Source organism: Ranitomeya variabilis, chromosome 4 (genome assembly GCF_051348905.1).
Source record: "Ranitomeya variabilis isolate aRanVar5 chromosome 4, aRanVar5.hap1, whole genome shotgun sequence".
NCBI classification, from domain to species: Eukaryota; Metazoa; Chordata; class Amphibia; order Anura; family Dendrobatidae; genus Ranitomeya; species Ranitomeya variabilis.
This window is the reverse complement of record NC_135235.1, coordinates 478531805-478548154: the sequence shown is the minus strand read 5'-3', so window position 1 is coordinate 478548154 and position 16350 is coordinate 478531805.

The window sequence follows — 16350 nt, the reverse complement described above, 5'->3', positions numbered from 1 at the left end:
AACAATTGTAAATTGTTTCTTTCTTTAAAATCTCGCTCCTCTGGAGACCCTGCTCAACAGGTCAGGATTGTAATATCTTTCCTGCGGGGCGACCCTCAGAATTGGGCATTTGCATTGGCACCAGGGGATCCTGCATTGCTCAGTGTGGATGCGTTTTTTCTGGCATTGGGATTGCTCTATGAGGAACCCAACCTGGAGATTCAGGCTGAAAAGGCTTTATTAGCCCTCTCTCAGGGGCATGATGAAGCGGAAATATATTGTCAAAAATTTCGGAAATGGTCGGTGCTTACTCAGTGGAATGAGTGCGCCCTGGCTGCAAACTTCAGAAATGGTCTTTCTGAGGCCATTAAGGATATTATGGTGGGGTTCCCTACGCCTACAGGTCTGAATGAGTCTATGGCTATGGCCATTCAGATTGATCGGCGTTTGCGGGAGCGCAAACCCGTGCACCAGTTGGCGGTGTCTTCTGAACAGGCACCTGAGACTATGCAATGTGATAGAATTCAGTCCAGAAGTGAACGGCAAAATTATAGGCGGAAAAATGGATTGTGTTTTTATTGTGGTGATTCAGCTCATGTTATATCAGCATGCTCTAAACGCACAAAAAAGCTTGATAAATCTTTTGCCATTGGTACTCTGCAGCCTAAGTTCATTTTGTCTGTGACTCTGATTTTTTCACTGTCTTCCATTTCCGTTGATGCCTATGTGGATTCGGGCGCTGCCCTGAGTCTTATGGATTGGTCATTTGCTAAACGCTGCGGTTTTAGTCTGGAGCCTCTGGAAGTCCCTATTCCTCTGAAGGGAATTGACTCTACACCATTGGCTATGAATAAACCGCAGTATTGGACACAAGTGACCATGCGCATGACTCCCGTTCATCAGGAGGTGATTCGCTTCCTTGTACTGTATAATTTACATGATGTACTAGTGCTGGGTCTGCCATGGTTACAAACTCATAATCCTGTCCTGGACTGGAAAACAATGTCTGTGTTAAGCTGGGGATGTCAGGGGGTTCATGATGATGCACCTCCGATTTCTATCGCTTCATCTACTCCTTCTGAGATCCCTGAGTTTTTGTCTGACTATAGGGATGTTTTTGAGGAGCCTAAGCTCAATTCGCTCCCTCCTCATAGAGATTGTGACTGTGCTACAGAATTGATTCCTGGCAGTAAGTTCCCTAAGGGTCGTTTATTTAATCTGTCACTGCCAGAGCATACTGCTATGCGGAATTATATTAAGGAGTCCTTGGAAAAGGGACATATTCGTCCATCTTCGTCCCCTCTGGGAGCAGGTTTTTTTTTCGTGGCAAAAAAAGATGGTTCCCTGAGGCCTTGCATAGATTATCGCCTTCTGAATAAGATTACAGTCAAATATCAGTATCCATTGCCATTATTGACTGACTTGTTTGCTCGCATTAAGGGGGCTAGGTGGTTCACTAAGATAGATCTTCGCGGTGCGTATAATCTGGTGCGGATAAAACAAGGTGATGAGTGGAAAACCGCATTTAATACGCCTGAGGGCCATTTTGAGTATTTGGTAATGCCTTTTGGACTCTCCAATGCTCCGTCAGTCTTTCAGTCCTTTATGCACAATATTTTCCGTGAATATCTGGATAAGTTTATGATTGTGTATTTGGATGATATTTTGGTGTTTTCTGATGACTGGGAGTCTCATGTTCTACAGGTCAGGAAGGTGTTTCAGGTTCTGCGGGCCAATTCTCTGTTTGTGAAGGGCTCAAAGTGTCTCTTCGGAGTCCAGAAGATTTCTTTTTTGGGGTACATTTTTTCTCCTTCTACTATTGAGATGGATCCCGTTAAGGTTCAGGCAATTTGTGACTGGACACAACCTACATCTGTTAAGAGCCTACAGAAGTTCTTGGGGTTTGCTAATTTTTATCGTCGGTTCATTGCAAATTTTTCCAGTATTGTTAAACCTTTGACTGATTTAACTAAAAAGGGTGCTGATGTTGCTAATTGGTCTCCTGCGGCTGTGGGGGCCTTTCAGGAACTTAAGCGCCGGTTTTCTTCTGCTCCTGTGTTGTGTCAACCAGATGTTTCACTTCCTTTTCAGGTTGAGGTTGATGCTTCCGAGATTGGAGCGGGGGCGGTTTTGTCACAGAGAAGTTCTGATAGCTCGGTGATGAAGCCATGTGCATTCTTCTCTAGAAAATTCTCGCCCGCCGAGCGCAATTATGATGTGGGTAATCGGGAGCTTTTGGCCATGAAGTGGGCATTTGAGGAGTGGCGTCATTGGCTTGAGGGTGCTAAACATCGTGTGGTGGTCTTGACTGATCACAAGAATCTCATTTACCTTGAGTCTGCCAGGCGTTTGAATCCTAGACAGGCTCGTTGGTCGTTGTTTTTTTTCTCATTTCAATTTCGTGGTTTCATACCTGCCAGGTTCAAAGAATGTGAAGGCAGATGCTCTTTCCAGGAGTTTTGTGCCTGACTCTCCTGGAGACTCTGGGCCTACTGGTATCCTTAGGGATGGGGTAATATTGTCCGCCGTATCCCCAGACTTGCGACGTGCATTGCAGGAGTTTCAGGTGGATAAACCGGATCGTTGTCCACCAGAAAGACTGTTTGTTCCGGATGATTGGACCAGTAGAGTCATCTCCGAGGTCCATTCTTCTGTGTTGGCTGGTCATCCTGGAATATTTGGTACTAGAGACTTGGTGGCCAGGTCTTTTTGGTGGCCTTCTGTTATGACCCCAGTGGACAGGGTCTCAGAGGAACGTGTAAGTCTGCAAGATACAAAAATCCAGCTCATAGGGCTGTGGTAACTGGGTTGACCAAATAGCTACTCCTAACGCCAACACTAGAAGTAGCCGGGGATCATGCCTACGGTGATCGCTAGATGACTCGCGCCAGCCGGAGAATCTAACTACCCCTAGGAGAAGAAAACAAAGACCTCTCTTGCCTCCAGAGAAAGGGACCCCAAAGCAAGATACAAGCCCCCCACAAATAATAACGGTGAGGTAAGAGGAAATGACAAACACAGAAATGAACCAGGTTCAGCAAAGAGAGGCCAGCTTACTAATAGCAGAATATAGCAAGATAACTTATCTGGTCAACAAAAACCCTATAAAAATCCACGCTGGAGATTCAAGAACCCCCGAACCGTCTAACGGTCCGGGGGGAGAACACCAGCCCCCTAGAGCTTCCAGCAAAGGTCAGGATACAGATAGGAACAAGCTGGACAAAAATACCAAACAAAAACAAAAGCAAAAAGCAAAGAAGCAGACTTAGCTTGAAAAACAGGAACCAGGATCAGAGGACAAGAGCACAACAGATTAGCTCTGATTTCAACGATGCCAGGCATTGAACTGAAGGTCCAGGGAGCTTATATAGCAACGCCCCTGAACTAACGGCCCAGGTGAGGATATAGGAAAAGACAGACGCTCCAGAGTCAAATCACTAATGACCACTAGAGGGAGCAAAAAGCAAAATCACAACAGTACCCCCCCCTTAGTGAGGGGTCACCGAACCCTCACCACGACCACCAGGGCGATCAGGATGAGCGGCGTGAAAGGCACGAACTAAATCGGCCGCATGAACATCAGAGGCGACCACCCAGGAATTATCTTCCTGACCATAGCCCTTCCACTTGACCAGGTACTGAAGCCTCCGCCTGGAGAGACGAGAATCCAAGATCTTCTCCACCACGTACTCCAACTCGCCCTCAACCAACACCGGAGCAGGAGGCTCAGCAGAAGGAACCACAGGCACAACGTACCGCCGCAACAAGGACCTATGAAACACGTTGTGGATAGCAAACGACACAGGAAGATCCAGGCGAAAGGATACAGGATTAAGAATTTCCAATATCTTGTAAGGACCAATAAAACGAGGTTTAAATTTGGGAGAGGAAACCTTCATAGGAACAAAGCGGGAAGAAAGCCACACCAAATCCCCAACACGTAGTCGGGGACCCACACCGCGGCGGCGGTTGGCAAAGCGCTGAGCCCTCTCCTGTGACAACTTCAAGTTGTCCACCACAAGATTCCAGATCCGCTGCAACCTATCCACCACAGAATCCACCCCAGGGCAGTCAGAAGGTTCCACATGACCCGAAGAAAAACGAGGGTGGAAACCAGAGTTGCAGAAAAACGGCGAAACCAAGGTGGCGGAACTAGCCCGATTATTAAGGGCAAACTCAGCTAACGGCAAGAAGGTCACCCAATCGTCCTGATCAGCAGAGACAAAACACCTCAAATAAGCCTCCAAAGTCTGATTAGTTCGCTCCGTCTGTCCATTAGTCTGAGGATGGAAAGCAGACGAAAACGACAAGTCAATGCCCATCCTACTACAAAAGGATCGCCAGAATCTGGAAACGAACTGGGATCCTCTGTCTGACACAATATTCTCAGGGATGCCGTGCAAACGAACCACGTTCTGGAAAAACACAGGAACCAGATCGGAAGAGGAAGGCAGTTTAGGCAAAGGAACCAAATGGACCATCTTGGAGAAGCGATCACATATCACCCAGATAACAGACATGCCCTGAGACACCGGAAGATCAGAAATGAAATCCATGGAGATATGTGTCCAAGGTCTCTTAGGGACAGGCAAGGGCAAGAGCAACCCGCTGGCACGAGAACAGCAAGGCTTAGCTCGAGCACAAGTCCCACAGGACTGCACAAATGACCGCACATCCCTAGACAAGGAAGGCCACCAAAAGGATCTGGCCACCAGATCTCTGGTGCCAAAAATTCCTGGGTGACCTGCCAACACCGAGGAATGAACCTCGGAAATGACTCTGCTGGTCCACTTATCAGGCACAAACAGTCTGTCAGGTGGACAAGAATCAGGCCTATCAGCCTGAAATCTCTGCAACACACGTCGCAGATCAGGAGAAATAGCTGACAAGATAATACCATCCTTAAGAATACCAACAGGTTCAGCGACTCCAGGAGCATCAGGCACAAAGCTCCTGGAAAGATCATCGGCCTTCACATTCTTTGAACCTGGTAAATACGAGACAACAAAGTCAAAACGGGAGAAAAACAATGACCAGCGGGCCTGTCTAGGATTCAGGCGTTTAGCAGACTCGAGATACATCAGATTTTTGTGATCAGTCAAGACCACCACACGATGCTTAGCACCCTCGAGCCAATGACGCCACTCCTCAAATGCCCATTTCATGGCCAACAACTCCCGATTGCCCACATCATAATTTCGCTCCGCAGGCGAAAACTTCCTAGAGAAAAAGGCGCAAGGTCTCATAACAGAGCAACCAGGGCCTCTCTGCGACAAAACGGCCCCTGCTCCAATCTCTGAAGCATCCACCTCAACTTGAAAGGGAAGCGAGACATCAGGCTGGCACAAAACAGGCGCCGAAGTAAACCGACGTTTCAACTCCTGGAAAGCCTCCACGGCAGCAGGAGCCCAATTAACCACATCGGAGCCCTTCTTGGTCATATCCGTCAAAGGTTTCACAATGCTAGAAAAGTTAGCGATAAAACGACGGTAGAAGTTAGCGAAACCCAAGAACTTCTGAAGACTCTTAACTGACGAGGGCTGAGTCCAATCAAGAATAGCTCGGACCTTGACTGGGTCCATCTCCACAGCAGAAGGGGAAAAAATGAACCCCAAAAAGGGAACCTTCTGTACACCAAAAAGACACTTTGAGCCCTTGACAAACAAAGAATTTTCACGCAAAATTTTAAAGACCATCCTGACCTGCTCCACATGCGAGTCCCAATTATCAGAAAAAACCAGAATATCATCCAGATAAACGATCAGAAATTTATCCAGATAGTTCCGGAAAATGTCATGCATAAAGGACTGAAAAACTGAAGGGGCATTAGAGAGACCAAAAGGCATCACCAAGTACTCAAAATGACCTTCGGGCGTATTGAATGCGGTTTTCCATTCATCCCCTTGCTTAATGCGCACAAGGTTGTACGCACCACGAAGGTCTATCTTGGTAAACCACTTGGCACCTTTAATCCGGGCAAACAAGTCAGACAACAGCGGCAAAGGATACTGAAATTTGACAGTGATCTTATTTAAAAGCCGATAGTCAATACAAGGCCTCAAAGATCCGTCCTTCTTAGCCACAAAAAAGAATCCCGCACCAAGAGGGGAAGAAGACGGACGGATGTGTCCTTTCTCCAGAGACTCCTTGATATATGAACGCATAGCGGTATGTTCAGGTATCGACAGATTAAACAGTCTTCCCTTAGGAAATTTACTGCCTGGAATCAAATCTATTGCACAGTCACATTCCCTATGAGGAGGCAATGCACTGGACCTGGACTCGCTAAAGACATCCTGATAATCAGACAAGTACTCCGGAACTTCCGAAGGCGTAGAAGAAGCAATAGACACAGGCAGGGAATCCTCATGAATACCACGACAGCCCCAACTAGACACTGACATAGCCTTCCAGTCAAGGACTGGATTATGGGTCTGTAACCATGGCAGCCCCAAAACAACCAAATCATGCATTTTATGTAGAACGAGAAAACGTATCACCTCGCGGTGTTCAGGAGTCATGCACATGGTAACCTGTGTCCAATACTGCGGCTTATTTTCTGCCAATGGCGTAGCATCAATACCCCTAAGAGGGATAGGATTTTCTAATGGTTCAAGAATAAAACCACAGCGCTTAGCAAATGAGAGATCCATAAGACTCAGGGCAGCACCTGAATCTACAAACGCCATGACAGGATAAGATGACAGTGAGCAAATCAAAGTTACAGACAGAATAAACTTAGGATGCAAATTACCAACGGTGACAGGACTAACAACCTTAGATATACGTTTAGAGCATGCTGAGATAACATGTGTAGAATCACCACAGTAGTAGCACAAGCCATTCCGGCGTCTATGAATTTTCCTCTCATTTCTAGTCAGGATTCTATCACATTGCATCAAATCAGGTGTCCGTTCAGACAACACCATGAGGGAATTTGCGGTTTTTCTATCACATTGCATCACATCAGGTGTCTGTTCAGACAACAACATGAGGGAATTTGCGGTTTTGCGCTCCCGCAACCGCCGGTCAATTTGAATAGCCAGGGACATGGTATCATTCAGACCTGTGGGAATGGGAAAACCCACCATAACATTCTTAATGGCCTCAGAAAGGCCATTTCTAAAATTGGCGGCCAGTGCACACTCGTTCCAATGTGTCAGCACGGACCATTTCCGAAATTATTGGCAATACACCTCAGCCTCGTCCTGGCCCTGAGACATAGCCAGCAAGGCTTTCTCTGCCTGAATCTCAAGATTGGGTTCCTCATAAAGTAAACCGAGCGCCAGAAAAAACGCATCAATATCAGCCAATGCCGGATCTCCTGGCGCCAACGAAAAAGCCCAATCCTGAGGGTCACCCCGTAAGAATGAAATAACAATTTTTACTTGTTGAGCAGAGTCTCCAGACGAACAAGGTTTCAGGGACAAAAATAATTTACAATTATTCCTGAAATTCCTAAACTTAAATCGGTCTCCTGAAAACAGTTCAGGAATCGGAATCTTGGGTTCAGACCTAGGATTTCTGGTAACATAATCTTGTATACCCTGCACACGAGCGGCAAGCTGGTCCACACTTGTAATCAAGGTCTGGACATTCATGTCTGCAGCAAGCTTAAGCCACTCTGAGGTAAAGGGGAAAAGAAAAAAAAAAATGAGAGAGGGAAAAAAAAACTCAAAATTTTCTCTCTTATAATCCCACTTCTGCAATGCATTAAACATTTAATACTGGCCTGGCATACTGTTATGACCCCAGTGGACAGGGTCTCAGAGGAACGTGTAAGTCTGCAAGATACAAAAATCCAGCTCATAGGGCTGTGGTAACTGGGTTGACCAAATAGCTACTCCTAACGCCAACACTAGAAGTAGCCGGGGATCATGCCTACGGTGATCGCTAGATGACTCGCGCCAGCCGGAGAATCTAACTACCCCTAGGAGAAGAAAACAAAGACCTCTCTTGCCTCCAGAGAAAGGGACCCCAAAGCAAGATACAAGCCCCCCACAAATAATAACGGTGAGGTAAGAGGAAATGACAAACACAGAAATGAACCAGGTTCAGCAAAGAGAGGCCAGCTTACTAATAGCAGAATATAGCAAGATAACTTATCTGGTCAACAAAAACCCTATAAAAATCCACGCTGGAGATTCAAGAACCCCCGAACCGTCTAACGGTCCGGGGGGAGAACACCAGCCCCCTAGAGCTTCCAGCAAAGGTCAGGATACAGATAGGAACAAGCTGGACAAAAATACCAAACAAAAACAAAAGCAAAAAGCAAAGAAGCAGACTTAGCTTGAAAAACAGGAACCAGGATCAGAGGACAAGAGCACAACAGATTAGCTCTGATTTCAACGATGCCAGGCATTGAACTGAAGGTCCAGGGAGCTTATATAGCAACGCCCCTGAACTAACGGCCCAGGTGAGGATATAGGAAAAGACAGACGCTCCAGAGTCAAATCACTAATGACCACTAGAGGGAGCAAAAAGCAAAATCACAACAGCCTTCCTTGTCTAGGGATGTGCGTACCTTTGTGCAGTCTTGTGAAGTGTGTGCTCGAGCTAAGCCTTGCTGTTCTCGGGCCAGTGGGTTGTTGTTATCCTTGCCCATCCCAAAGAGGCCTTGGACGCACATTTCCATGGATTTTATTTCTGATCTCCCGGTTTCACAGAAAATGTCCGTTATCTGGGTTGTGTGTGACCGCTTTTCTAAGATGGTTCATTTGGTGCCCTTGCCTAAGTTGCCTTCCTCCTCTGAGTTGGTCCCTTTATTTTTTCAGAACGTGGTTCGTTTGCATGGGATTCCGGAGAATATCGTTTCTGACAGGGGATCCCAGTTTGTGTCTAGATTTTGGCGGACGTTTTGTGCCAAGATGGGCATTGATTTGTCTTTCTCGTCTGCATTCCATCCTCAGACGAATGGCCAGACGGAGCGAACTAATCAGACCTTGGAAACTTATTTGAGGTGTTTTGTTTCTGCTGACCAAGATGACTGGGTTGCTTTTTTGCCACTGGCCGAATTTGCTCTTAATAATCGGGCTAGTTCTGCCACGTTGGTCTCTCCTTTTTTTTGTAATTCGGGGTTTCATCCTCGTTTTTCCTCTGGTCAGGTGGAGTCTTCGGATTGTCCTGGAGTGGACATGGTGGTGGACAGGCTACATCAGATTTGGAATCAGGTGGTGGACAATTTGAAGTTATCTCAGGAGAAGACTCAGCAGTTTGCTAATCGCCGTCGCCGCGTGGGTCCCCGACTTCTTGTTGGGGATTTGGTGTGGTTGTCTTCTCGTTTTGTCCCTATGAAGGTCTCTTCTCCTAAGTTCAAGCCTCAGTTCATCGGTCCTTATAGGATCTCGGAGATTCTTAACCCTGTATCTTTTCGTTTGGATCTCCCAGCATCGTTTGCTATTCATAATGTGTTCCATCGGTCGTTGTTGCGGAGGTATGAGGTGCCCGTTGTTCCTTCGGTTGAGCCTCCTGCTCCGGTGCTGGTGGAGGGAGAATTGGAGTATGTTGTTGAGAAGATCTTGGATTCTCGTGTTTCCAGACGCAAACTCCAGTATTTGGTTAAGTGGAAGGGTTATGGTCAGGAGGATAATTCCTGGGTGATCGCCTCCGATGTTCATGCGACTGATTTGGTTCGCGCCTTCCATAGAGCTCACCCTGATCACCCTGGGGGTTCTCGTGAGGGTTCGGTGACCCCTCCTCAAGGGGGGGGTACTGTTGTGGATTCTGTTTGTGGGCTCCCTCTGGTGGTTACTGCTGGTACTGGGTGACTTTGGTGGGTTGCGGCCTTTGGTTTCCACCTGTCCATCAGAGGCTGGGTGTTTCCTATTTTACCTGGCCTTTCTGTCATTTCCTTGCCGGCTATCAATGTATTCAGATGTGCTCTGTTTGTTTCCTGCCTACCTGCTCCCAGATCTTTCAGGATAAGCTAAGTGCTGATTTTCAGTTGTTTGGTTTTTTGTCCAGCTTGCTTATTATGTCTCTATGCTAGCTGGTAGCTCTAGTGGACTGAGGTTCTCCCCATGTGCCATGAGTTGGCACATGGGTTCTTGTAATCTCAGGATGGTTTTTTTGATTAGGGTTTTTTGCTGACCGCTCAGTCCCCTTTTGTATCGTTCTGCTTTCTAGTTTACAGCGGGCCTCAATTTGCTAAATCTATATATATCATCTCTATGTGTGTGCCTTCCTCTCATTTCACCGTCAATACATGTGAGGGGGCAACTATATCTTTTGGGGTTCATTCCTCTGGAGGCAAGTGAGGTCTTTATTTTCTCTGCAGTACTAGTTAGCTCTTAGGCTGGTGCGTGGCGTCTAGAACCAACGTAGGCACGCTCCCTGGCTATCTCTAGTTGCGTTTGTCAGGCGTAGGGCAGCGGTCAGCCCAGGTTCCATCACCCTAGAGCTCGTCCGTTATTTATTTGTACTTTGCTTGTCCTGTGCTATCCCTAGCCATTGGGGATTCATGACAGATGTGATCGCGTTGCTCCGAGGGTCTCTTACCTCCTTCTCCCTGCAGCAGGCCCGGATCCAAGATGGCCGCGGCATCCGGGTCCTGCAGGGAGGTGGCTTCACTGCGCCTGCTCAGAGCAGGCGCCGGGAAGCCTCCAGGAGCTGTGCACGTCAGATCGCCGATCTGACACAGTGCACAGCAAAGTGTCAGATTGTCGATCTTACACTATAACATGATGCCCCCCCCCTGGGGCAATGTTATAGTGTAAAAAAATATATATTCACATGTGTAAAAAAAAAATTAAAAAAATCCCCAAAAAAATTCAAAAAAAAAAATATATTGTCCCTATAAATACATTTCTTTATCTAAATAAAAAAAAACAATAAAAGTACACATATTTAGTATCGCCGCGTCCGTAACGACCCGACCTATAAAACTGTCCCACCAGTTAACCCCTTCAGTGAACGCCGTAAAAAAAAAACCGAGGCAAAAAACAACGCTTTATTATCATACCGCCAAACAAAAAGTGGAATAACACGCGATGAAAAAGACGGATATAAATAACCATGGTACCGCTGAAAACGTCATCTTGTCCCGCAAAAAATGAGCCATGATACAGCGTCATCAAAGAAAAAATAAAAAAGTTATAGTCCTCAGAATAAAGCGATGCAAAAATAATTATTTTTTCTATAAAATAGTTTTTATCGTATAAAGGCGGCAAAACATAAAAAAATGATATAAATGAGGTATCGCTGTAATCGTACTGACCCGAAGAATAAAACTTCTTTATCCATTTTACCATTCGCGGAACGGTATAAACGCCTCTCCCAAAAGAAATTCATGAATAACTGGTTTTTGGTCATCCTGCCTCACAAAAATCAGAATAAAAAGCGATCAAAAAAGTCACGTGCCTGAAAATGTCACCAATAAAAACGTCAACTCGTCCCGCAAAAAACAAGACTTCACATGACTCTGTGGACCAAAATATGGAAAAATTATAGCTGTCAAAATGTGGTAACGCAAAAAATATTTTTTGCAATAAAAAGCGTCTTTCAGTGTGTGACGGCTGCTAATCATAAAAATTCACTAAAAAACCCGCTATGAAAGTAAATCAAACCCCCCTTCATCACCCCCTTAGTTAGCGAAAAATTAAAAAATTAAAAAAATGTATTTATTTCCATTTTCCCATTATGGTTAGGGTTAGGGTTAGGGCTAGGGTTAGGGTTAGGGCTAGGGTTAGGGCTAGGGTGAGGGCTAGGATTAGGGTTAGGGCAAGGGTTAGGGCTAGGGTTAGGACAAGGGTTAGGGCTAGGGTTAGGGTTGGGGCTAGGGTTAATGCTACAGTTAGGGTTGGGGCTAAAATTAGGGTTAGGGTTGGGGCTAAAGTTAGAGTTAGGGTTTGGATTACATTTACGGTTGGGAATAGGGTTGGGATTAGGGTTAGGGGGTGTGTCAGGGTTAGGGGTGTGGTTAGGGTTACCGTTGGGATTAGGGTTAGGTATGTGTTTGGATTAGGGTTTCAGTTATAATTGGGGGGTTTCCACTGTTTAGGCACATCAGGGGCTCTCCAAACGCAACATGGCGTCCGATCTCAATTCCAGCCAATTCTGCGTTGAAAAAGTAAAACAGTGCTCCTTCTATTCCGAGCTCTCCCGTGTGCCCAAACAGGGGTTTACCCCAACATATGGGGTATCAGCGTACTCAGGACACATTGGACAACAAGTTTTGGGGTCCAATTTCTCCTGTTACCCTTGGGAAAATACAAAACTGGGGGCTAAAAAATATTTTTTGTGGAAAAAAAAGATTTTTTATTTTCACGGCTCTGCGTTATAAACTGTAGTGAAACACTTGGGGGTCCAAAGTTATCATAACACATCTAGATAAGTTCCTTGGGGGGTCTAGTTTCTAATATGGGGTCACTTGTGGGGGGTTTCTACTGTTTAGGTACATTAGGGGCTCTGCAAACGCAATGTGACACCTGCAGACCAATCCATCTAAGTCTGCATTCCAAATGACGCTCCTTCCCTTCCGAGCTCTGCCATGCGCTCAAACGGTGGTTCCCCCCCATATATGGGGCATCAGCGTACTCAGGACAAATTGCACAACAACTTTTGGGGTCCAATTTCAACTGTTACCCTTGGAAAAATACAAAACTGGGGGCTAAAAAATAATTTTTGTGGAAAAATCTTTTTTTTTTCATTTTCACATTTCTGCGTTATACACTTGGGGGTTCAAAGCTCTCACAACACATCTAGATGAGTTCCTTAGGGGGTCTACTTTCCAAAATGGTGTCACTTATGGGGAGTTTCAATGTTTAGGCACATCAGGGGCTCTCCAAACGCAACATGGCGTGCCATCTCAATTCCTGTCAATATTGCATTGAAAAGTCAAATGGCGCTCCTTCGCTTCCGAGCTCTGCCATGCGCCCAAACAGTGGTTTACCCCCACATATGGGGTATCAGCGTACTCAGGACAAATTGTACAACAACTTTGGAGGTCCAATTTCTTCTCTTACCCTTGGGAAAATAAATAATTTGGGGCGAAAACATCATTTTTGTGAAAAAATATGATTTTTTATTTTTACGGCTCTGCATTATAAACTTCTGTGAATCACTTAATGGGTCAAAGTGCTCAACACACATCTAGATAAGTTCCTTAGGGGTGTACTTTCCAAAATGGTGTCACTTGTGGGGGGTTTCAATGTTTAGGTACATCAGTGGCTCTCCAAACGCAACATGGCATGCCTTCTCAATTCCTGTCAATTTTGCATTGAAAAGTGAAATTGCGCTCCTTCGCTTCCGAGTTCTGCCATGCGCCCAAACAGTGGTTTACCCCCACATATGGGGTATCTGCGTACTCAGGACAAATTGTACAACAACTTTTGGGGTCCATTTTCTCCTGTTACCCTTGGTAAAATAAAACAAATTGGAGCTGAAGTAAATTTTTTGTGAAAAAAAGTTAAATGTTCATTTTTATTTAAACATTCCAAAAATTCCTGTGAAACACCTGAAGGTTAATACACTTCTTGAATGTGGTTTTGAGCACCTTGAGGGGTGCAGTTTTTAGAATGGTGTCACACTTGGTTATTTTCTATCATATAGACCCCTCAAAATGACTAATAAAAATGGTGTTGTAAAAATGACAAATTGCTGGTCAATTTTTAACCCTTATAACTCCCTAACAAAAAAAAATTTTGGTTCCAAAATTGTGCTGATGTAAAGTAGACATGTGGGAAATGTTACTTATTAAGTATTTTGTGTGACATGTCTCTGTGATTTAATTGCATAAAAATTCAAATTTGGAAAATTGCGAAATTTTCAAAATTTTCACCAAATTTCCATTTTTTTTCACAAATAAACGCAGGTAATATCAAATAATTTTTACCACTGTCATGAAGTACAATATGTCTCGAGAAAATAGTGTCAGAATCAGTGGGATCCGTTGAAGCGTTCCAGAGTTATAACCTCATAAAGGGACAGTGGTCAGAATTGTAAAAATTGGCCTGGTCATTAACGTGCAAACCACCCTTGGGGGTAAAGGGGTTAAATATCATATTCTTCCGGAAACAAAATAATTTAAATATCTTATACATATATATATATATATATATATATATATATATATATATATATATATATTTATTTAACCCCTTTCTGCCAGCTGACGGAATAGTACTTCAGCTGGCAGAACCCCCACTTTTAGGTGGGCTCCGGCGGTGAGCCCACCTCAAAGCCGCGACATGTCAGCTGTTTTGTACAGCTGACATGTGCGCGCAATGAGCACGAGCGGAATTGCGATCCGCCCACACCCATTAACTAGTTAAATGCCGCTGTCAAACGCTGACAGCTGCATTTAACTAGCGCTCCCGGCCGCGTGTCCGGAAGTGCTCGCACCGCTGACCCCGTCACATGATCGGGGGTCATCGGTGCATTGCCATAACAACCAGAGGTCTCCTTGAGACCTCTATGGTTGTTGATGGCTGATTGCTTTGAGCGCCACCCTGTGGTCGGCGTTCAAGGCAATCCTGCATTTCTGCTACATAGAGGTGATCTGTTCTTCACCTCTATGTAGCAGAGGCGTTCGTGTAGTGCATGCTTCTAGCCTCCTATGGAGGCTATTGAAGCATGCCAAAATAAAAAAAAAAGTGTTTAAAAATATCAAAAAAATAAAAAATATATAAAAGTTCAAATCACCCCCCTTTCAACCCAATCAAAATAAAACAGTAAAAAAAATCAAACCTACACATATTTGGTATTGCCACTTTCAGAATCGCCAGATCTATCAATAAAAACAAAGGATTAACCTGATCACTAAATGGCATAGCGAGAAAAAAATCAAAACGCTAAAATTATGTTTTTTTGGTCGCCGCAACATTGCATTAAAATGCAATAACAGGCGATCAAAAGAATGTATCTGCACCAAAATGGTATCTTTAAAAACGCCAGCTCGGCACACAAAAAATAAGCCCTCACCCGACCCGAGATCACAAAAATTGGAGACGCTACGGGTATCGGAAAATGGCACAATTTTTTTTTTTTTTAGCAAACTTTGGAATTTTTTTTTACCACTTAGATAAAAGAGAACCTAGACATGTTTGGTGTCTATGAACTCGTAATGAGAATCATAATGGCAGGTTAGTTTTAGCATTTAGTGAACCTAGCAAAAAAGCCAAACAAAAGACAAGTGTGAGATTGCACTTTTTTTTGCAATTTCATCGCACTTGGATTTTTTTTCCCGTTTTCTGTTACACGACATGGTAAAACCAATGTTATCGTTCAAAAGTACATCTCGTCCCGCAAAAAATAAGCCCTCACATGGCCATATTGACGGAAAAATAAAAAAGTAATGGCTCTAGAAATAAGGGGAGCGAAAAACAAAAACAAAAAAATGAAAAAAGCTCCGGGGATGAAGGGGTTAATATATGTATTTAATGTAATTCTAAGTATTATTACTTAGGTAAATTTAAATTATTTCACTATACATATAAAAATACAATTATACAATATCTACTTATACAAGTATACTATTTACTGTATACTGTATGAATATATATATATCTACAAAAATTATAGAACTACAGAATTATACTGTTTAAGATAATTACAAATAACTAAATAATACATTGTATAACACTTTTACACAACATATAATTACATTTTTAGCCAATTCCTATACCAAATCTTATTTCCCTGTCGATAATGTCCTGAAAAACTCGATTTAACAATGCCATTTTTAAACTTAGAGATTCTTTCAAAAACTCTGATAATGGAGTCTTCCGTTTACCTCCCATGATTTCGCTCTCAGAAGGTCAGAATCTTCCGTTTTTTACTCTTAGGGCCCCTTTCCACTTGCGAGAGAAAAAACGGTCCGTAATCTGGACCGAAAATACGGATGTAGCGTATGCGATTGTCATGCGATTGCCATGCGAGTGTTATGCGAGTGTCATGCGATTTTTTATCGCAACATCCGTATGACATCCGTATTGCTGTCCGATTTTTACGCACCGGTGTCCTTTGAAAAGCCGGCAAATCAGTGCGGTGTACAGTAAAATCACACTGACAGGTTAGAATAGAATAGATATATCCACATAGAATGTGTATATATACATATATATATGTCAGTGAGACACCTATATATGTATATTTATATTTAATGCAGCGCTAGATAGCATAAAAGCCGGTAATTCATTTGCCGGCTTTTGCTCTCTCCTTCCCAAACCCGACAGGATATGAGACATGGTTTACATACAGTAAACCATCTCATATCCCTTCTTTTATTACATATTCCTCTTCACTAATGTAAGAAATGTCTGTGTGTCAAATTTGGGGGCTCTAGCTATGAAATTAAAGAGTTAAATCGCGGAAAAAATTGGCAATTTTCTCCGCCAGAGTGGTAAAGCCAGTGACTGAGGGCAGATATTAATA